Consider the following 22,626-nt stretch of genomic DNA (forward strand, 5'->3'; position numbering starts at 1 on the left):
TCACTTTTATTATTTTATTGTTATTTTTTTATATTTACGTGACTTTACCGAAAGAACCATAGAATACACAGAATGTTTTACCAGGTAAGGCCCACTGAGCTATAGAGCTCTTGTTTTAGAAACGACCTGGCCACAATTGATAGTTCAACCTAGTGGCTTTTTCCGTTAACACCTGTAGCAGCAAATACTCGACCCCCTATGACCTGGAGAGTGGCTCCACCATGCCCCTTGCTGCTGTCAGGGCCCCATCATCAGTGCCCAACCACCTACCCAGCCACTCAGCTATCCCTGTCACCCACCCGCCTACGCATCCAGTCACTCAGCTATCCCACTCACCCACCTGCCTACCCACCCAGCCACTCACCCACCCGCCTACCCACCCAGCCACTCAGCTATCCCACTCACCCACCCGCCTACCCATCCAGTCACTCAGCTATCCCACTCACCCACCTGCCTACCCACCCAGCCACTCACCCACCCGCCTACCCACCCAGCCACTCACCCACCCGCCTACCCACCCAGCCACTCAGTTATCCCACTCACTCACCCGCCTGCCCTCACCCGGCCCACCCTGGGCACCAGCAGCCCGTGTTCCCCCCAAGTGCCCCGCGTGGCACGGAGCGTCTCGCGCCAACGCTTGGGCACAAGGGATGGCATCGTGAATAAATAACGACCTCACGACGGTGGCGGCTGTGGGAGTGAGTGGGCGAGCGAGAGAGTGGAGGGAGGGAAGCGAAAAGAGTGAGCGATGGAGCGAAGGAGCAATTGAGTGAGGAAGTCAGGGAAGGAGCGTGCAAGGGGGGTGAGCCCCCCCCGTCGCCCCCCCCCCCCATCACAGATCTGAAAAATAAATTAATTTGAAACGCGACCGCGTTAACACACCGTGCCATTCAACGCTGCATCTCAGTGGCATTGTTAGGGGGTTGCCACCTGTTCCGGTCTTCCCAGAGACATCCTCTTGTTGAGGCAGCTGTCCTTGGGAAATCTGCAACAGAATTTCCCGGTCTCTGTCTGTTGCGTACTAATCACAACAATAATAATAACACAGCGCTCAAGACGATGCGATCACATGTATAGTTCTCCCATGTTCGGGTACTGCGAAATCATTATTATCGTGGTGCGTCTCAGTTTCAACTCGAAGGTGGCAAGTCGAGGCATCGCCGTGATTTACGCAGTTATTTATCGGGGAAAGCCACGCAGAGCCGCAGGACTCGTCTTCAGGAGGTTCCTGCCACATCGGGTTTGCATTGCGAGATGTTACAGCCAAGTATTGACGAGTGTTTGGGAAATGTATGCGAGGTAACCGGAGCACCCGGAGAGAACGCACGCGTGCAAAGGGGCAACGCTCTATCCCCCGTACGGATGGTTGATGAGTCCACTTGCCCGTACTCCTTTCTCATCGCTCCTCCTCGAAGCCCACGGAAAGGAAGTTTCACGGCATCTGTGCGCGGTAATCCACCAACCCTCGCTGCTGCTGCTGCTGCTACCTCCGCAGCGCTGGGTTCGAGGCAGCAGCAGCAGACACGTGACTACAGCGCTGCCCCCACCGCCCGTCCGTCGTGTTTAAAATCTCCGCGCTGCCCACAGTCGTTTCCGCTGCCCGCATCCCACGTCTTCTATCTAAAGCCTCTTTTTGGTGTGGGCATCATAGAAGCACGGTACTGTGCTAAAAAATAAAGGATGTCTTGCAATGCCCTCTTCTGCGCCTACTTAGCCCCGCAGGAGCAGCAGCATCCTGTACCAGCTGCTATGCATGGTGGTTGCCTTTCTGAGCTCAATCCATGATCAACCCTTCCGTGGATTTCGAGAAATGACGAGATGGGGACATTCAAGGTGCTTTATAGCTCTACGTATTTAGTCATAACAAGGACAAAGATCCCCCGTTATAGCCTTAACGGACTGTTGGGGCAAGTGCTGTTAGAGTCGCCGCACCTGTGAAGGCCGGCACGGCACAGGAGGAGCCGGATGGGTGGCCAGCACCACGCCCGGCCACCTTTGTCTCCATAGTGGCGATGTTTACACACCGCCACAGGTACTGCATTTGAGGCTGAGCCGACCTATGTAGTCATATACACAACCGTGCGGAAGAAAAACCGCGTATCATCGCCTTATTATTTATTGAGCACCTCCTACTGTTTTCTGTGTCTGCTGTCCTTCACCGGTGTTGGCCGAACAATGCGGAACCGACACCACCGCAGGTTTCTATTCTCTCCTGGGGCGGATGGCCGCCGAGGGGATGGAGCGATGAAAGCAGCTCGCGCTCGAGCACGTGGCAGATTGTTAGGAGTACACTGGAGGGTCGAGAAGAGGTTAAGACGGCTAGGCGAGCCCTTCAACCAGCAGCGGATTGACCATGGCTGATGACGACGACGACGATCATGATGATGATGCACATCACCCACGTGACTTTCTCTTGCCGGTGATTCGAATTTGCGACTGTGATTTAGAAACGGTGCCAGCTGTGGTCGTGTTTGTTCATCGGCCAGGTACTCATGTTCTCCGCCCAAGGTAGTCTTCAAGCCAACAAGTCGACGATTCGATGTGTGTGCAAGAAAGAACAACTTCTCATTGTTATTGTTTGGAACAAAAAAAAACCACTCCTGAAACCTGCTTGTGTGTGGCTTTAGTCTGTATACTCTCATATCTAGTCCGTATACCATCATATACCCGAACCCTTCATCCAGCAGTGGCTGATGATGATTGCTTGTTGTTGCAATCGAAACGTCGTGATTTGTTTCATTTTAATTTATTTCTACCCACGTGACTTTACCGAAAGAACCAAAGAGTATGGATTCCTGCAGTCACGAAAGCTTCAACTCAAGATTGATGACGACGATTTTTTGGATCACAGATAATAACGACGACCAAACCTCCGTCGCTTCTCCGCGCTCACCGAGCGACATTGGAGGGGCGGTCTCAACGACACAAATTGGGCCAGGACATCCCGCCGGCGGCCTCGCCCACCGGCGAACCCCGAACCCTCGCGCTCGCCGTGCACAGACCACGCGCGTGCCGAGCCAATGCCGGGGAATTTTGCGCGGTGGCCGCGCGGACAGAAACAAAACGACGAAAGCTCCGAGAGGGAGAGCGAGCGGGCGAATAAACAAGAGCGCGACCCCCACGCGGCAGCAGACGTAGCTCCGCATTAAGAGCGCGGCGCGGCCAGCCACTCCGCCGCAGAGCGGACAGCGGTGGGGGTGGGGGCACGGAGGCCGAGGCCCCCAGCCCGATGGGCCCCCCCCCCGCCGAGACCCCGGCTGTCGGGGCCCATGAGCGTTCCCGGCAGCCGCCTCGTGTCACGCCGCCCCTCCTCCTCCGCGCCCGCCCGGCGCCACGTCCCACCGCGCCGTGCCGCGCCGTGACAAAACAAACGACCCCCGCGTGCCGCGACACGCGGTGACGGGACTCGCCGCTCCATCGCCACGCTCCGCCACAATGCGGTCGCGCCACGCTGCACCACTCCGCACCGCCGTGCCAACGCGCCACATTTATCTCGTGTGCCGCAGTTGTTTTTGTCCAGATTTCTATTCGCCGCGGTGCTGTATTTTATGTTATTTGTTTTGCTTGTGAAATTGTGACCCGCGTCACTCTTGCAAATGAGGCTCACGTCCTGGTGTCTTTGAGTCATCGCCTGGTGAAACGAAATCAACTTGAAACTTGATACCACATCAAATGATGCCACCCTATGCCACCATAATTTGCACCGTACCATATATTACAGAATCCGCGGTCAGTTTAATGTTGGATGGAAGGTCTCTATCTCTCCAAGAAGTATCGGCCATGGGGGATATTTGACCATACTTAACCGTGCAGATGTGCGTGGGGCGGTGAAGGGGGGTTGGGGGAGGGGGTAGTGCTACCCAAGAGCGCTTCAGATATCACTCGGCACCGGGCTCGGAATGGCGAGGGATCTCCCAGCTCGAGTGGAAGGCGGTGACGTTTTCTTTTTGCGGTGTCTGATCAGTAATGGCGTGTTTACAAAATAAAGACGCGCTCATAAAATACATTAGCGCATAATTGGTTTTCGGGAAGGTCACACGATGACTCACTGCTCCTGTAGAAATTACCGACCATGCTAAACGATCCATGCAACAATCCGATCGCTTTCCCAGATGTACAGGATGGGTTTAAACTAATCTTAACTATTTTTTATTTCATGAGGTCAGGCCTACTTAGCTACGTAGCTCTTTTTCAGAGGCGACCTGGACACAAATGATAGCTCAACGAAGTGGCTCATCATGTGGAAATTATTAGTAACCAAATACTCTAAAAGCATGCCGATTCTAATTGCCGAGGGAAAAACCGGAAGAACTGGAGAAAAATCCACGCGACCACTGAGAGAGCATGCGAACTCCATTCATGCAACAAGTGTCAGGGTTGGCATCGAACCCACGACCCTCTGTATACCACGCGAGGTAGTTAACATCTCGCCGATTCCTGCTCTTGTGGACCAATGGCAGAGCTTTCATCATCACGTGGAAAGGAGGAAGGTCTTATCCACCTTCGAAGAATGTTTACCCATCTCTCTGTGTCTCTCAATCTGTGAATATAAAGATTTCCAGAGGAACAACACTCGGCCACAATTACAAAAATCTTCCGTTCCTCCCCGGAAGTCCGTCGGCTCACGGAGCTGGACGCGAGCGCCACAAACGGTGCCAGGCGACGGGATGAGAAACTCTCCGAGCGCGCAGGATGGGAGGCAGCCCCACAGTGCCGGCTCCCAGCCACACAGCATGTTTTTTCCTGCTCTCCAAGGAGCTCCCAGCAGGTGGTACCGAAACGTTAGACGCCGCGCAGAACGAGCCTAAAAAAAAACACGCACCGAAGTCGGAAAGAAACCCAAAAACAAAACTCCGTTGTTATTTTTTTTTTCAATTGACAAATCGATGTCTTCATGCCTCTTTAAGAGATAATTAAACTGGGGCACACAGGTGGGTAGATTAACCCCGCTCTAATTGAGGCAGCCACAGGAGGCGGCGCGAGGAGGGTAGAGACCGAGATCAAACAGCCCCTGCTGCTGCTGCCGCCGCTCCCCGCACAGACACACGCATACGCGCGCGCGCAGCCTCTTGCATTATGCGCGTCCTCTAATCTTTACACCCGGAGAACAGAGCGGGACAAATGGAGCGAGACGCGCGTCGTGGGGGCTACGGGCGGAGGAGGCCGCCCGTAGCCCCAACAAAGCGCGCGACGTCGGACCGCCGCCCGCCCCGCCGCCATCTGTCCGCGGCGTTGGCGCTCGCGCGGACTTCCTCCACCTCCTCCTCCTCCACCTCCTCCTCCGCCTCCTCCTCCGCCTCCTCATCGCCGCTCGGCGCTCGCCCCGGGGCGCGACGGTGGCGGAACACGCGGCCCGGACGGGCGGACGACGACACTCTTCCCCCCCCCCCCCCCCGAGGGCAGCAGGGCTGAGAAGCCGCCTGCCAGGCATCGAGAATGGAGAATCATTAGCGGGCAATACGCTAATGAGGCCGCGATGGAGGGCCGGCTAATTGTGAGGCCATTAGCATGAGAATGACAGGGCAGCGGCGGCCGCGGGGAGGGGTGGCTCGGCAAAATCCACTTCCCTTTCTTGCAAGGGGCAGCGAGGGCCCCCGAGAGACAGAGGGGGACCAAGGGTGCACTCACAATGCACTCAGCAGCACGGGGCACCGATTGGCCTGGCCAACCAGCCATGGTAACAACGTGGGAGAGAGGGAGACTGTGACGGATTAGGGAGACCTTCATCCAGCAATGCATGGATCATAGCTGATAGTGGTGGTCATGATGATAATGATCCATTCAAAAACACAGACATGTACAAACACAAGACATATGCAACATTGGGTACGGTAATAGATGATTTAGCCACTTCATGAAGTCTAACTGCATTGCACTGCGCCGTTCAATTAATCCGGTTCTAATTGTAACTGGCTGACCTGCCCCTCTATTGGACATCTGTGAAAATTTGCTTCATAACTCATCGGATTCCTCCTCCTGCAGTCTAAACAAAGATTCTGATAGAGTTGCGTTCTGCTTTATCAAATTGTGGCAAGGAAGCTTTCAGCTTGTGGAATCATTATCCCTTCCAGGGGTTACAGAATACAATTCAGGTTTATGATGCCGAGTTAATATACCAGGTTTATATAGGCAGTTTAATAGAGCGAGGCTTATATATCCGGGTTTATATAGCAAGTTTTCCAGCTGGGCTTATATATATCTGGGTTTACATAGCCAAGTTTAAATATCTGGGTTTATATATGTCCGGGTCTAAACGCCACCACATCTGAAGACGCTGTAGAGAACCGCACCAGTCACAGGCACAGGAAATAATGGAAGGGCTTGGGGCTGGAACTGAACACGGACACTGAATCGACGCCGTGAATTATTATTATTAGTTATTTCGCTTGTTTACCGAGCAAAGCTTTACCTAGGAGAGAATCTCAAGACTCTTTTTACAAGTTTTCGCAGTACGGGGGGGGGGGGGGGGGGGCGATGATGATGCCGCTGTGTGTGAGCCCAACCGAGTAATTTGCGAGCGATTTTTTTAAACAATGGGACGTTTGGTTACATTGTGTGGGGCTTTTAGCTATGGAAAGAAACCAAAGAAGCTGGAAGAAATCCACGCAGAACAGGGGGAGAACATACAACCTCCACACAGAGAGACACCCCAGTTCAGGAATGAAACCCGGGCTGCTGTGTTGCACGACGTCACCGCTACGCCACCCTGCTGCCCCTACGGCTGGCGCAAGGGAAGTTTCAGACCGTGGGAGCAGCAGAGGAGAACGAGCGACCCTCCCGCCGATTGGCAAGAGGCGTCACTTTAATCAGTGTTTGCGCAGCAGAGCATCTCACAGGGAGGGCCTGCGCACCGCGCCGCCGCTCACCAGCGCCGCCGTGCCTCCCTTGTTTGCCAAAGCGTAATTAGCAGCCCCACTTAGCCCTGCCACGCGGCATTACCGTAATCGTGATTTGTTCCCGGTGCCCGGAGCCCAGCGGGCGCCGGGACGGGGGAGCAACCTCTCTCTCCCTCTCCCGCCGCACCGCCGGGTAGCCGGGCCCAGCGGCGTGGTGCAGCGTGGCTGGCGCGGGTAACCGGTGGTGCCAATGGGGAGTCCCCCCCCCCCACCGCCCCGCCCCTCCCCCCCCGTGCGACATCCCCTCTCTTTGTAGCCCAGCACCTGGGCTCCTTTGGCCCACGGGCCCCGGTGCAGTCACACCGCCTGCACGGCACCCGATAGCCGTGCTGCTGCGTGCCGGGACGTGGGCTGGACGATGCGCGGGTTTCACTACCTTCCACTGCTGACGCTGCCCTAGTAGGGAATCAACCTCGGGTCAATATATTCACCTCTCTCTGTATATATATGGGATCTTAATAATAATAAGAATCCGAAAGAACAATCACCCTTTTGTCAATCCACTGCTGGATGAAGTCCGCCCCACGCCACGACGTACTTCACCACGCGGGGTCGGTGCGGGTTGATCTAGGAGGGGATGCCGAGGACTGGTCCGGGCATCACTCCCCACTGCCGTTAGCCGTGGCCAAGACTCACGCTCTGGTCATCGGGGGTTCACGGCGCAAGGGTGTGCCAACCACCGCGCCGCCGCTCCCCGCGGTGAGAAAAAAAACGAGGTCAATTCGTTGCGTCAAACGAGCTTAGAGTAGGAAATGAGTGGGGAGGGGCGACTCTGAGGTCCACTGAGCGCCCTACAAGCTCTCGTCTCTCCCGCTTGAACCCCCCCACGCCCCCCGCGGCGAGAAGTTCATCTCTCATCTCCTCAGCCCAGCTGATGAGAGTCCCAGGACAATGCCGGTAAACGCGTAATGGTTAAACCGGTGGCTCTCACGCAGTCTGGCTCGGCTATCCAAGGCGTAGTCCTCTTCAGCAGGAGCGGACAGAAGCCGCCTGCTGAGCAGAGGTCACCGGTTCAATTCCATCTCCCCGCACGGCGGCTGAACCGACGGTGCGGACGTCTGGAATCCCCCCCCGCCGACCCCGATTCACCCCCGGCAGTGCAAGTGGGTTCGTCACAGCGAGTCGTTCGGCAGGCCGCGCGTGCGGTGGGGTAAAACGTGGGAACGCCCAAACCTTCCAACACGTCCGGTCAACGTGGAAGAGTAGGCCAAATACCCTCCTCTCGTTTAGCGGTGAAGGCGAGGGAGCGGGTGGGATGTGAAGTGGGCGACTGCACGAGTGGCCGAGCTAACACTCGCAACAAAGATCCCCCGTGTAGCTTTAACAGGGTGCAAGGACAAGTGCTGTTGGCGAAGACCTACGAAGGTCGGCACGGCACACGAAAGGATGGGTGGCCGGCAAACGTACCCAGCCGCCTTTGTCTCCCCAGTGCAGATGTTTATACACCGCATCAGGTACTTATTTGAGGCCGAGTCGACCCAGGGGAGGCCCAGGACCAGTTCAGATATTCGTCACTGGTGTTGGCCGTGCGTGGGAATCGAGCTCGGGTCGCCGGCTTTGTAGCGCAGCGTAACGCCACACTGCCGCTCCCCACACACACGCATGTCCCACGCGTGTTACTCACTCCCGGCTGTTCCATTTCCGCAGACTGGAAGAGCAAAAAAATATATATACACAAAAGCAGCAGGAGGAGAGGGGCTATAGGAAACTAATTACGCAAACGCCAGGTAGCCCGCAAACACTTTAAAGAAACGTTAATTCCTTTAAAGGGGAAGTGAATAATGTAGTTAAGTCCGTCTCAGCAGGAGAAGTAAATACATCCGCAGCGAGGAGGCCGACTGGCCAGCGTCGGCACGAGGCACCAAGCAAAAGCTTCGGGCCCCAAGCGGCTAAAAGGGCCCCGGATTCATGACAATCGTCAGGGCGCGTCAAATATCGGCTCGAGTTCAAATCCCAATAAACGTTTTAATTGGCGTTACGTTAATTGGGGTCCGAATTTGAGCCGACGGGGTTAGCTGGTACGCAGCAATTATCCCCATCCTCCTTGAGCTGTTTGGGGCCCCGAGCTTACGCCGGAACCCCACCGCTGCTCTTCCTCAACGCTGAACGATGACGCACAACGCACGTCACCTACAATGGGCTTACCGCTTTTAAATAGCCAGGTCCTTGTCAGATCTCAAGACCTGTTACACCTCTCCCCGCCATCTCTCCTTTAATAAAAATCGCGGCCAAGGCTGCCTCCTCTCCCTCCCCGCGGGCGACGGCTGCAGCGCGGGGCGAGCGGCGTGGAGCGGAGTGGAGCCGTCGCGAGCACGGGGCCCGGCGCTCCCTCGGGGAGGGGGCCTCTGGTACCCCTGGGGGGTTGATTAGAGCGCTCCACCCATCACCTGGCCCCAGCCCCCACTCACCCACTACGTCTCACCCGTCCCCACTCACTCGCAGCAACTCACCTGCCCCCCCACTCACCCACAGCAGCTCACCCACTGTAGCAAACCGCCCCAACTCACCCGCAGCCACTCACCTGCGGCTGCTCACCCAGGCCCGCTCGCCCACAGCTGTTCACTCGTAGCGGCTGACCTGTAGCTGCTCATCCGCAGACGTTCACCCAAGCCAGCTCACCCGCCGCTGCTCACTCTGAAGAGAGAGGGGGGGACAGGTTAACAGAGAGAAGAAGCCCTGGCCCCAACTCCCAGTCCACCGCCACCGCTGACCGTGGCGAGAGAGGGGAATGGGGAGGGATAGAGAGGGCAGCAGGGAGGGAGATAGAGGCTTAGAGGGAGAGGAGGAAACAGAGCGAGGAAGCGAGAGGGAAGCAGAGCGTCTCTAGAACTCACACTGTCTCTGTTAGACACGCGCGACGCACCCCCGATTAACATACATACATACATAGGACGCACCTCCCAGCGATTGGTAGTTTTGTATCTGCACTGCATCGCTCGGCTAACGTGCAATGTGAATGTATTTTTGGCCATCTCCGTACGAGTCAAATCGGTTTATTCGAACGAGTCTGGGGGATGATTTCCACCTCCCGGCGAAGAGCAGAAGCGAGCGGCGCATTTTCTGCGCGACCGTCGCGGCGTTCTCATCTGGAGCACCTCCTCGTCGCACCGCGAAGGTTTCCCCGGGCATCCCAGGCCACTCGGTTCACTGCGGTCTCCTCTGCCGCTGCCGCCGCCGGCAGGAAGCTGCGGCTGGGTCCAAGCGAGTAGCTGCCGCAACCACGGCCTGTGCCACCGCCTGCGCCGCCGCCTGCACCAACAAGTGCCATCAATTGGATCACCAGCTGCATCATCACCTGCATCACCATCTGAACCAATACACGCACCATCACTTGTAGAACACCTGTCTGTACCACCAACCTGTACCACCACTTGCGCCATCACTTTGACGCCACCTGCACCATCACCTGCACCATCATCCGCGCCATCAACTGCTCCGCCGCGCTCCTGACGATGTCTCACCGAGCCACCGGTCACAGCTGCCACCATTGTGGGACCGCCATCGTGGAGAGGGCGCTCACTGCTGTGACATCATCACGCACCTACAGGGCGTCGACAAACAGAGAGAGAGCACAGGCAATGTGGGATTTCGATGACGCTGACAATGTCCAACTTTGAAGCCCACAGATGATTCCTACCATTTATCTATTCATGACTGGTGGGTAAACTTAACGCGTAGCCATCCGCAGCCAATAACACGACGTAATGATGTGGGCCGAATCTGTTTCGTAAGACCCTCCACCACCCGACACAGCCAAACCAATTAAACTGTCACACAGAGTGCCAGTGTGCAACAAACGATACGCCACAAACGATTGTGTCAGCTCGCGCGTTGGTGAGCTGACACAACGTTCAATCTCACGGTCAAGTTTACCGATTGGATACCGGTAAATGTTTTGTCTTAACTTGCGTGTGCAGTTGACACTTTAATTTGGCGATAAAGGGTGGTGGAGGGGCTTAACAACATTAAATGTGGCCAGATCATTACGTGGCCTAACCCAACAATCCATTTTTAATCATCGTAGGGGCTTTGTCTTTCGGTGCGGGTATTTACAATGACACCACAAGTGATAGAACCGCTGGCAAGGATTCCGTAACGAATTAAACACCCAACTTCTATCTGCTCTTTCAAATCGTTTGTACGGCTGTAACGCGCGCCGTTCGGCGGCACCATGTCCCGGCACGAGGAGCGAAACGCCGGACACTGCACCACACAGCACGCGGCGCGACAAGACGGCACATCGAGATGCAGTACAGCACAAGTTTATGCTGTCCACGTGTATACCCAGTTGCTGTTAGTAGCTCTGATTATTGAAGAATATATTGAGTACATTCATTATATTGATGTTATTTAGACTCAGGTTTGTTCACATCGGTTTACTGTATATTTGAGTTGTTGCAGCCCCCTTTTTGCATCCTTGTACGAGGTGCCTCGGTGGATGTGTAAGCTTTGACTTTAACATAGCTATTTCGTTGACCAGTCACAAGCTAATCCCTCAGCTATTTCAATGCTAAATTCTCCTGTTTGATTTGTACTAGGTGCCTCTGTGGATGTGTAGGCTTTGACTTTAACATAGCTATTTCTGTGACCAGTCACAAGCTAATCCCTCAGCTATTTCAATGATAAATTATCTTGTTTGATATGTAAACCCCTTTGTCAAGGTGCCTCACTTCTCTCAACCAGCTTAAAAGACGCTACGAATCTTAGCAGCGTTCATTAAAGCTCTGTCGTCCCGACAGTTTTGTTCCTTCACCTGAAGGCTACTTGTGTTGTGGCCGAAACGTCGCGAGAATTTTATTGTTTTATTTTATTATTTTATTCTCATTCTACGTGACTTTACCCAAAGAACCAAAGACTCAGAATGTATTGTTTTGATTCGCTCAGCAGGAAGGTAGGAATTGTTATTCTGACATTAAACAAATAATAATCTGATAAATGAATCCGTATGCAATTAGGATAACCTTTGCATGGATATATTAAACAACAAAACGTATTAATATTATCATAATTAGAAGCGGAATGGTATTGTTAGCACGAGCCGCCCAAGGAAGCCACTAGGATACGCGAGTAAACCACGACATCTGTACCGAGAAATGATGACACGGACCGTCAACAAAGATTCGAATTCACAAACAACCAACGCGGACATACGCAGACACTCATCTGTGAAAACAAACAACTTGCAGGGAACGAGCGTGACTCCGCCAGGAACTGTAATGAACGCACGCCTTCCCCGCGACCGCTGCCTCAATACTTCGACCCCTTTGACGAGCGGAGGCAGAGGAAGCAACACATTTGGCGGCGTGGATTATCCGGCGCGCGCGCGCCGAGTGCGAGTGGTGGCGAACGTCTCACTTCGATGGGTCGGAGCGAGAGGAGGGGGGATGGGAGCTCGTAACCTCGCGCCGTGGCGGCAGCGGTGGAGACCGAGCCGAGCGGCGGCCGTCAGCGGTGATCGCAGGCGGAGCTGGGAGCACGACCGGGAAGCGGCGTCCGAGTCGGGGAAGCCAATTAGGCGCGGCGCGCGCGTGTAGCCGAGCGTCCGCCGTCTCGTCGGCGCACGGTGCGCGCAGCACGCACCGTGCAAGAGCTTGTACATACACGCACGCGGGCTTACCGATGCGCGCGAGCGCGTACACACACGCGTGTGCGAGCGTGTACCCACGTGCAGGGAGCATTGACACACGTGCACGTGACCATGTATACACAAGCATGCATACACTTCGAGGTATATGTAAAGGACAAAGATCCTATGAAGGCCGGCATGCCACACGTGGGGTTAGGTGACCAGGTCCATGCCTGGTCACCTTTGTCTCCGCAGTTGTGATGGCTACACAAAAGGTGACACCACACACACGTGCACACACACATGCCGGCACACACCAAGACTTGAGCTCACACTTACAATTAATCAAATCTATGCAAGAGAATAAGGGAGTTATGACAGTGGTGGTGATGCTAATGAAATGAACGACCCCGGATATACCTTTCCTGCATTGAAAAAGGTGTGCCCATTGCGCTGCTGTCAATGTTACGGTTTCTGAACATTGTCAAATGATGAGAATCATCCCTCTGTAATCCAGGATACACTGCAAGGTATATGTATATATGGTAAAGATAAGAGATCCCGCAGGTGGAGTGGTGGTACAGCGGTTAGCGCTTATGCAATGATTATCAGGCCTCAGTGGCAAATGATGTCTGAACCGGTCGAGGGCAATATGGTCAATTAACCCACACGACCAACACCCGCATTGGGAAGCTGCCATCCAGTAGTGGATGGACACGTGGCTGTATATTATTTACATTGTACAATGTTCAGTCAAATATATTTATTGTGTTACAGGACTCAATTGTGATATTTTCAACGTGCTATTCCGTGAAGTTCATTTGGTTTCAGGCTCACATATTTGGAGAATTTATCATAACAATAATGGATTTCATTAAAGCTGCTGGCATGAGGGGCGAAACGTCGGAAATCGGTGGAACGCACGGCACGACCCGAGCGAGAACCTGCGTAGCGTCGTGGATTCAAGCCGTCGTAAATTAATTAACCGTAGCTGCAGGTAGTTTCACAATCTCACTGTCCTTTGTGTAACGCATCCTGGCATGCGGGTTAGCTATAATTGGCTTTTCTTGCTCACCACGCCTGGCCAGTCCCATGCTGAAGTCCTGTGAAAAACACACACACCTCTACTGCTCACGACACAAAAACATACAATTTGATATGCTGAAAGTTGCCTCAAAGTTAGGCTTAAACGTAAATTCATCGAGTTGTCCATCACACAAAGCACGTTTAAAAGTGCTAAACCAAAACGGAAGGACAATTTTGTGAAGGTATGGGAGAGAGCCTTACCTTCACGCCCCGTCTCACTTCCCTGGATGGATTGCAGGACCCCCCCCCCACCTCATCCCCTTCCCATCCACCCTTTCCCGGCTTAGTTAACAACAGGTTAAACGAGTGAAAATGTAATAATAGGTTGAATAGGTAGCATTAGGATAGTTATTTTATCAACTCGCTCCATTTTCATCGCACAATTTGCAATGGACCTGGGCTCCCAGTACCACCCAGACACCACTCATGACCTCCATTCTTATCTCACATTCGTCCGAGGCAGAGCTTTTGCGTTTGCTTGCATCTTTGTGTGGTTGTGCCCTCGGAGCGTGCCTTACATTCGTGTGCTTAGTAACATTTTCGCTTTGGGGAAAAAGTTGAGCTGGATCGTGCGACGCACCCGTCTTTTGTTTAAGCGGCGCGTGCGGAACAGCATCTCGCGCGCTCCGTGCTTTTCTAAGTGGCCGTTATTTGCAATTTAACTCAACGCCCGCCCGCCCGCCCGTTCGCCGGAGCGAAACGCTCGCGGGCGTCTCGGCGCGCCGCAGTTCAAGGGGAACGCGGCACGGCGACGCTCGGAGCCACTGCGGTCGCGCGTCTACGATCGCGGGTCCCTCTCGCTCGGGTGGCGCGCCATCCCCCCTACAACCGCAAACGATCGCTCGTAAAACGCTGCGGAGACTTGTTGCCAAGTGAGGGCAAGAGACAAATGGTTACGGGGGCCAGTTATCACCTATGCAATCCTGTTTTGTGGTGTTTGGGGGATATATATTTATTTTATCCTTCTTGGCACCGAACACCAAATCTCAAGACGGCAGAGACCCCCGAACTGACAGCTCGGGCCGGTTGTGGGGTGAGACGGCGGTTAATTTCCGCCCGCTAGCTAATGGCCCCAACGCAAACTCTTGGCCGCGACCATTCACCCCTGCCGGAGGGCTCAACATTTTGGAGGTCACGCAAAGGTTCAAGGCGGCCAAAGCCGCGGCCGCGCGCTTGGGGACGCACGCCAAATCACCGTCAGCAGCAGCGGGTCTCTCCCGAGGCGGTGTTCCGCATCACGCCGGTGTTGCGTGCGTGCGTGCGCGTGCGATCGTCTCCTCCAGCCGAGTGGGTGCTCCACTGCACCGCTCCCTCCCATGGCTTCAACGCCAGCTCAGGGAGACAGAGATCTGCGGAGACACTTGCGCACCCTTGCCAAAGTTTGAATACATTTCCTGCTAAAGAAGGGGAAGGTGTTACGTTTAAGAGGAGGTATTTTTTGGCGGTGGTTCAGTATGTCGCATATCCCACCGTCACATGCCCGCCCTGACCAATTAACCACCCAGACACAGTGCAGTATTTGCGCGCGATGCCGTAACATATCCGACCGTTTCACCTATCTGCCTATATCCCAGTCGCGGGCGAGTGGGATACGCCGCGGCGTCGTGCTGCGTGTGCGCATTTTACTCCATTATTGCTGTCGCACAAAACGCGGCAAATATTTAGTAACGGAGGACGGAACTTCCGAGGGTTTTTATTGTGAAAGTATTGCCGTCTTGGCTGGCACGTGCACAAGTTTGGTCACGCCATGCTGCCCGACGGAGACGGCCGTGGGAAGTCATCCTCAGCAGGGGACAAATCCCCGCTCACTTCCGCAAATTAAACATTTGGGGAGTATGAGCTCCCGTTTCAGCAGTTAATCTAAACTAATTATGACAAATGCTTAGGAAAGTGAATCGGCTACGATAGCGGGGTGTGGAGTGGTGGTTCAGTTGTTTTTGCCGCCTGCTAATATTACCAAATTCCGCGGCGCATTTGCACTGTATCAATATCTATAATAATGATTACAACCCATTGTCAACACATTGCTGGATAAAGGCCTCCCCATGCCGTGTCGGTCATGGGGGCGGTTGTTTGACCATACTTCATTACGCTCATCAGTGTAGGTTATAGAAGGCAGGCCCCAGTGGCAGATCTAAGGGGGTGGGGGGGGGGTTGATTGCCTACCCCTTGAGACCCCATTTATAAAAATATTGGCATTTTTGGACTGCCGCCCCCCCGGCTTTGGAAGTTTTAGATTCGCCTTTGGGGGAGCCACAGGAGCGGTGGAGATATCACTCGCCACTTGGGTTACCGGTGTCAAATCAGTAATTTTAATGTTGACGATGATCCAACGACAAAGTTCCAAACGACGATCACCGCGATCATGGACGACAACTGACGAGGACGGCGATGTCAAAATTCCATTTCTGGCCACCGCAACCCCCCCCCCCCCCCAACGACGCAGACCCCGTATCCCTCACAAGCTCACACCTCGTGTCACGACCGCGTCCCGCAGCCAACTGTAACATCTGTGCACGACAGCCACTCTTGGCTGCCGCGTTACGACCCAAGCTTTCGTCCAGGCCTGGCGGCGGCAATGGGGAGAGTTGGGGGGTTTGGCGGCTCTCACGCGAAACCCGCAGAGCGGCTCGGCGCTTACGGTCGGAAGCCGCTACTCGGAGACTCGCGGTGGCGGCGGTGGTGAGGGGCTGGGAGCCAGCAGCTCCGAGCGCCACGTGGGAGAGGGACGGCACCCGGCTTCCCCGGCGCTGGTGCCCGGCGGTGCGGGCCGCCGTTCTTCTGGTGCCTCCAACCATTAGGCAGACGTGATGTTATCCGTGTCTACCGCACTCTGGGACATCTCACCTTCTGATGATTTGACACCTCTCCGGAAGGTGCGAATAGCTTTTTTTTCTCTCCTTCTCTCCCTGGCATGCGATGCGATACGCAGACAAACAAGGCTTGCTTTGGATGCCGTGCGGAAAGCAATGCATGGGTTTTGTCTTCACTTGAAAAATGTTTTTTTTTTACATCTTTAATTTAAATATTTTTCTGACATTTCAGAATCATTAGCTGTGTAGGTTCCCCCTCCTTCGTTGCCCTTGGTCATAGATGACGATAAAAATTGGGCATGTGAATGCGCAGCTGGTACGTGTGTGTGTGTAGAATCATGGTAAATACATTCTCTGTTGCCATGAACAATAAACAAAGACGAAGCTCTCCTGTATCGCCTTTAACAGACTGTTTCGGCAAGTGCTGTTAGCGAGCACCTATGAAGGCGGGCAGGAGATGCGAGGCACCACACAATACACCCGTGCATGCACACACACACAAAAGGAAACAACAAAAGCCACCATTCACCACTATGGTAATGACATCACCGCATGGCCTGTGCCACGCTAGGTGCACTTGGAGGCCACGTGAAGCGTCGAAGGCTCGGTGCTGACGGGCGGTCACAGGACAGACCCAGGTGTTGTGTGTAATGGATCACAGGCAGGCCCAGCCTGAATGCTTCAAACTGGTGCAGGTGTTACTTTGGTGCCTCCAACCAAAGTAGCCTACACTTTGCAAGAACAAAGAAGAGAGGGCTTAACTGTGGCCGAGGTATCCTGGAGTTTCTTGTTGACATTAAAGCCCCACCACTTAGTGGCATGCTCCAAATTCAGCAGCAGAGCCTCCAACTCATTCTCAAAGTAAGCAGCAATTACAACTCATTAGCATAACATAACATGGTTAACCAGTAGAGAGCCATCTCTTGACCGCACCCGGGCATCAATCAGCCTCCCATTGAAAAGATCTCAAACTACTGGATGAAAAAAATGTTAAAATAGTCGAGGGGCCAGAGAAGATTCGTGTAGAAAGTTGAACAGGGAATAGCTCTGACTTCTGGACCTGCTCACCTCCACGAAGGCCCTTAATAATTTTAAGCAGTGGGTCAGGTACCCTGCACATATGGCCACAGACCCATGTGCACACACACGCGTGTGTATATGCACAAAAGAAAAATATCCCACCGTGTAGCCTTAAAAGACTTTAAGGGCAAGTGCTGTTATCGAACAGTTATGAAGGTCGGTACGGTACACGAAGGGGTGGTGTGGCATGAACCCCACAGTACCGATGCTTAGACACCGCACCAGATACTCATTTATGGCCAAGTCAAACTGAGGACCAGGACCGGTTCAGAGATCTACCGCTGATGTTGGCCATGGCTGAGAATGTTGGAATTGAAATTGTGTCACAAGGTTGGTAGTGCTAATTGCTACGCACCTGGTCCCCACACACACACACAAAGTGTTGTTAGCGAGCACCTATTAAGGCTGGAGAGCGCATGATGGGGTGGTGTCACCAGCACCACGCCCAGCTGCTTTTGTCTCCCCAAGACACCAGATTTTCATTTGAGGCTAAGTTAACCTAGGGGAGGGTCAAGACCACCCAATACTGAATCGAAGCAATGTGGCCGGGTTCGCAGCGCAGCAAAGGCTGCGTTGCGTGCGCACACAATACGATCATAATTCACAATGCCAACAAATTACTCACAATGGGGGGGGGGGGTATTTGTCAAACACGTGGGCACGCAAGCAGATTGCGGGTGCGTTCTCTTCGAGGGGCAAATGGGCGTAATCGCCACTCTGGCGACACGTCAATTAGAGGCTCGACGCTCACTCCCTTCCTCCCTCCCTCGCTCTCTCGCTCGCGTACAGTAAACGTCTCCATCGCTCCTCAGCCTCCCCGAGCAAACACTCGGGTGTATTTATTTTCGTCGCCTAATTTAGAAATGAGCTTCCACCTCGGCTCCGCTCGGCGCTCCACAGGTAGAGTGACGTCAGGCAGCACGGCTCTCGCCTGCACCCATCGCTCCGGGTCTCCATACCAACCACCCCATAGGTTTTTTTTTCCTTTCCTTCACCGCGAGAGTCAACAACGCGGCCACACGCTCAGCTCATGAGCTAGTGGTCTGGACAAGGCTGACAGCGTTGTACGTGCAATGTGGGTGGTTGCGTGACATGCACACAAGCCACATGAATTGGGACTCATGCGTTGCCCTCCTGCTGTTTGTGAGCAACACACCATTTTGTATATTTGTAAATTTACACACTCACCCGCCCACCCGCTCACTCATTCGCCCATCCACTCGCTCACCCACTCCATCACCTACACCTCTGCGTGTTGTTATTTACATTTGTTTCCAGCCTGCACGCGAGCTCCTGCTGTGATGGGCTTTCTCATCATAAAAAAAGTGTTGGAATTTAATTATTTGCGGAGTCTGCTAGGCAACATTCATCGTGAAACGGGCTTTGCCGCGATCGGGCGACACTTCGACGTGTATGCAGCACGTCGCAGGATGCACAATAAAAGCATCGTCCGATTAGAAAAATATCGTTACGTTCTGATTACCGTTGCTCATTAAGATTTAATTTCCTGTCAAAATGTTTATGACACTACAAAAATGTAAGTTCACAATCGTGATCAAAGCAAATCGAAACGGATAATGCTCATTGAACGAGCGCTTTGTGGCACATTTTCTGGAATAATTTACGTCATGGCGATACGATGACGCCATCGTTTTCTGACAACTTGCTCGGAAAAAAGGATCGCTGTTGAGTGAGCGGAGGTTGAATGACAATGAAGCGATCTTTACCCGAACTTGAAGTGCATCAGGGCGCAAAAACAAGACGGATAAATGCGAAACACAGTTGCAAAGTTATCGCGATAATCGCTAAATTTAAGTTAGCATCGCTAAACATGGCATCGCAGGAGCCCTCGTGTGAATGTAAATGAGAAGGCAGGGGCTGCGTCAATGTATAGGTGGTTGGGTGGATCAGAGGTCAGAGCTCTGAGCCGGCACCACCGAGTTCCAGGGTTTAAATCAAGGTCCGTGCCACCTGCCATTAAACCGGGTTCTCAAGTGCAGTGAGTTGGGTGCAGTGAGTTTCAGCCCGGTCACCAATGACCGGATACAAAAAAAAAGTCACATCACATTCAATTTGGTCCTGCACTTAATTGGGCAAAAAAAAAATTCCAGCTCCGAGAATCTAAACATCGGTTCGACCGTCGTGCAACGAGCGTCACTCTCACACGCAGAGCGGGTGAGAAAGTGCTGACCCCCTTACCCTGTTGTACCAGATGTCACTTCATGAAAGGGATCTCGGAGGTAAAGAGAGCTCTGCACGATACCCGCCTCCCAACACACAGGGTCAACGGCACTGATCTGCGAGATTTCCGAAGGGATCCTTCCGTCTCGTTACCGCGCGACGTCGATCAGCGCGGTTGTGTTACGGGCGAGGGGACGGGTGGCCGCGCGCAAGCCACCGAGTGCCCTCTCGGTCCTCTCCTCTCTCTCCGCCAGGTCGCGGTTGACCCCGCGTCACCTGCCAGGCGTTTTTCACGCCGCCGCGTGACGAATATTCGTGAAATTGTCGCGGGAGGCTGCCACGGTGGTGTCACGGTCAGCGGCACCTTCTCTCAAAACTGCTCTAGAGGAGTTGCACACCCCTAGCTGCCACTGCTATTCATTGGCGTAAAATAAAATGTTTCGCTCCGGATGACGCTGCAAAGTATTATCTGTATTTTGATTTGGCGTGCTAAACTTAAAGGTGCATTGAAAAATTTGATACTCCGACCGATGCTTCTGTTGTTGTGGAGTAACTCGTGCAGCCAGCTATGGCTCTAGGATTTGGTGTTACATGTTATTTATGTAGTTTATTGTAAAAATTCGGTCACAGTCCTTGTGATCACTGTTACGTTGCAATTATGGCTTTATTTTTTTATTTAGAAAACTTTTTTTGGTTTGGATATGTTTGTTTTGTTGTAGTACGGAGTTAGACTGATGGCCTTATTCTAAGTTTTCTTGTGGTTGTTGTTTGACTTGCATCCCACTGGGATTTTTTGCACACAGCGTTGGTGTGTACGGTGCTTTTTTCAGGAATATATTTGCTGTTTTTTCCATGTATTTTCTGTTTGCACAGTCACATAGTTACTTTAAGATGTTTTTCTTGTTCGTGTTTTTGTTGTGGTTGCACCCGATTCAAGAGTCGAATGGCTCACGGGCCTATACCAAAATAAACTGAACTGAAACTGAACTGAACTTCCGGCGCGGCTGAATCATTGGAGCGAGTTTCCTAAATCCCCTTCACCTTTGTCCACCCAGCAGTAGAACTGGGATAAAGTGTGGGCACATCCAGCTCTTTCTTACATCCTCCACGAGTCAACGGGGTCTCTAGAGAGCTCCCTCTGGTTGTTTGGCCATCTGACAGCAGTGGCGTGAGCAAGAAATTGCGGCGCTGCACCTTTAATTTTTTTTTTAAGATTCCACAAACGCCCTTGACTCAAGATTTTTCGAACGTGTTTTGAACACAACATAACGTCGCATCACTCCGGGAGTTGACGCTTGCACACAAAATAAAAGAAACAACCTTAAAATCGCAGGCGCGGGTGGCGCGTTGCCCCGAAGACTTCCCACTCCAAGCCGAGTCCAGGCTTGAGGCCTTCACGCGTTCCCTCTGCCTACGACTTAGTCCCTGGAATAAATAAAAAAACAATAATATACACACGAAATAAAGTTTGTACATTTTGCGAATGCTGGGCGCATCTACACCCGACGTGTATCCAGGTGGCGTTGTGTCGTGATTCCACTCCGGCCAGGCGGCTCACGCCTCAACATGAGGGCCGCAACAAAAGTCGCCCTGCAATGTGGAGGCAAAACGAAAACAACTTCTCCCTCCTCCTCCTCCCGGTCTCTCGCAACGACGACGACGACCTCGCGGGCACACCACGCCGACCGCATGCTGTGTGGCCCCGCTCGCCGCTCGCTATTCCTGCGAGGCGGCGGCGGCTCCCGTCGCGTGCGCCGTTCTCAGAGCCGCCGTCACTTTGGGAGTGGCAGGCGGACACGGCCATTGTTGTGCAACGCCAGGTCCAAGCACATACGACGGCAGGTAAACAGGTAACTAATTAGGCCTGGCACATGAGGGAGAGTCTCTCCAGACCGTCCCTCCTGTGCCTCGACTTCTGTCTCGCTCCCCTCTCTTCGCATCGCACGCTCTCTCTCTCTCACCCGGCCCACCGTCCCTAGCTCTTTTACCTCCCCCACCACCGCCCTCTCTCTCCCGTGTTCTCCCTCTCAACCCACCTCTCTCTTTATCCCTCGCCAATCCGGTGATAATTAGAAGAACCGCCTGCACTCATGCTCTTCTCCCGCTCCCTAATCACTCTCCGAGGAGCGTCCCAGCCAGCGTAATTTGCGCTAGCTACAAGGAGTCTAATGTAATTTGGCCTGTCAGTGGGGCTTGATTGGGCCCCTTGTGGGCGGGCTGTGTGTGTGGAAGGTTGAAGGGCTGATCGCATGACACAGCCACTCTCTTCCCTGTCGCTTGCCGGGACGGCTTTATTTGTACCTTTTGTTTTAACCCCCCCCGCCAAAAATAGAAACGATTTAATATTAGACACGGGCTCCTCTCGGCGCTTCTAAACCACGAAGGCGCGACGTCCACGATTCCCAAACCCGTGCCCCGACGATGGAGCGTTAAGGAACACGCACACACACACACTTTTATAGTCGAACAGCAATGTCCTTGCGTCTTCCTGCATCTGTATTGCGACTGCCTTGGACACTTGCCCTGATGGTGCTTGTCCCTGACGATGGTGTTTTGACGTAGTTTTAAATTACGCGTGGTATACACATTTGCCAGATTAGTTTTTTTGGGGGGGAATTTGTTCAACTTACCGCTGGTGGCCGAGGCTGTCACGAAACATTTTTGGGCCAGATTATTATCAAGTGGCCCAACCCAAAAGAGTCATTGAGTCGGCAATATCCATGTGGAATATAAAAGTAGGGTCAATCACATGGCACGCCAAAGACCTTTGTCACTTTAACCCAAAATTTGTAAAGTTTGACCGTCACAGCGCTACCGTCTTGAAATAAATGCCCGTGACGGGTTCTGTCTGTACGGGACGCGCGCAAGAATCAATTTCTCACCGCATAATTGTTGGTGCCAGCTCACTGTTGTAGACTGAAGTATAAAACTTGACGAGTATCCACAGCCACAGCGAGAAGAGGTATAGAGAGAGGACTGTCTGCGCTGCCGTGCTGGATAAGGA

General features: G+C 53.3%; 1 protein-coding gene across 2 annotated transcripts in view; it reads right to left on the minus strand.

The window, feature by feature from the left end:
* Positions 1–22,381, minus strand: part of LOC116943950 (uncharacterized) — a 31,800-nt gene extending 9,419 nt beyond the window's left edge. The window contains exons 1-6 of one of the 2 annotated variants that reach the window (XM_076068038.1): positions 21,659–22,381; positions 14,744–21,047; positions 10,256–10,437; positions 9,992–10,145; positions 9,418–9,530; positions 883–985 (exon numbers count right to left, since the gene is read on the minus strand). The gene's annotated coding sequence lies outside the window, so the exon portion shown is untranslated. The remainder of the gene's footprint in view (positions 1–882; positions 986–9,417; positions 9,531–9,991; positions 10,146–10,255; positions 10,438–14,743; positions 21,048–21,658) is intronic. The other variant, XM_076068039.1, reaches the window with a different exon arrangement.
* Positions 22,382–22,626: the final 245 nt, after the last annotated feature.

The sequence above is a fragment of the Petromyzon marinus genome, chromosome 19, assembly GCF_048934315.1.
Source record: "Petromyzon marinus isolate PM22_M1 ecotype Great Lakes invasive population chromosome 19, UKy_Petmar_22M1.pri1.0, whole genome shotgun sequence".
In the NCBI taxonomy this organism is placed as follows: Eukaryota; Metazoa; Chordata; class Hyperoartia; order Petromyzontiformes; family Petromyzontidae; genus Petromyzon; species Petromyzon marinus.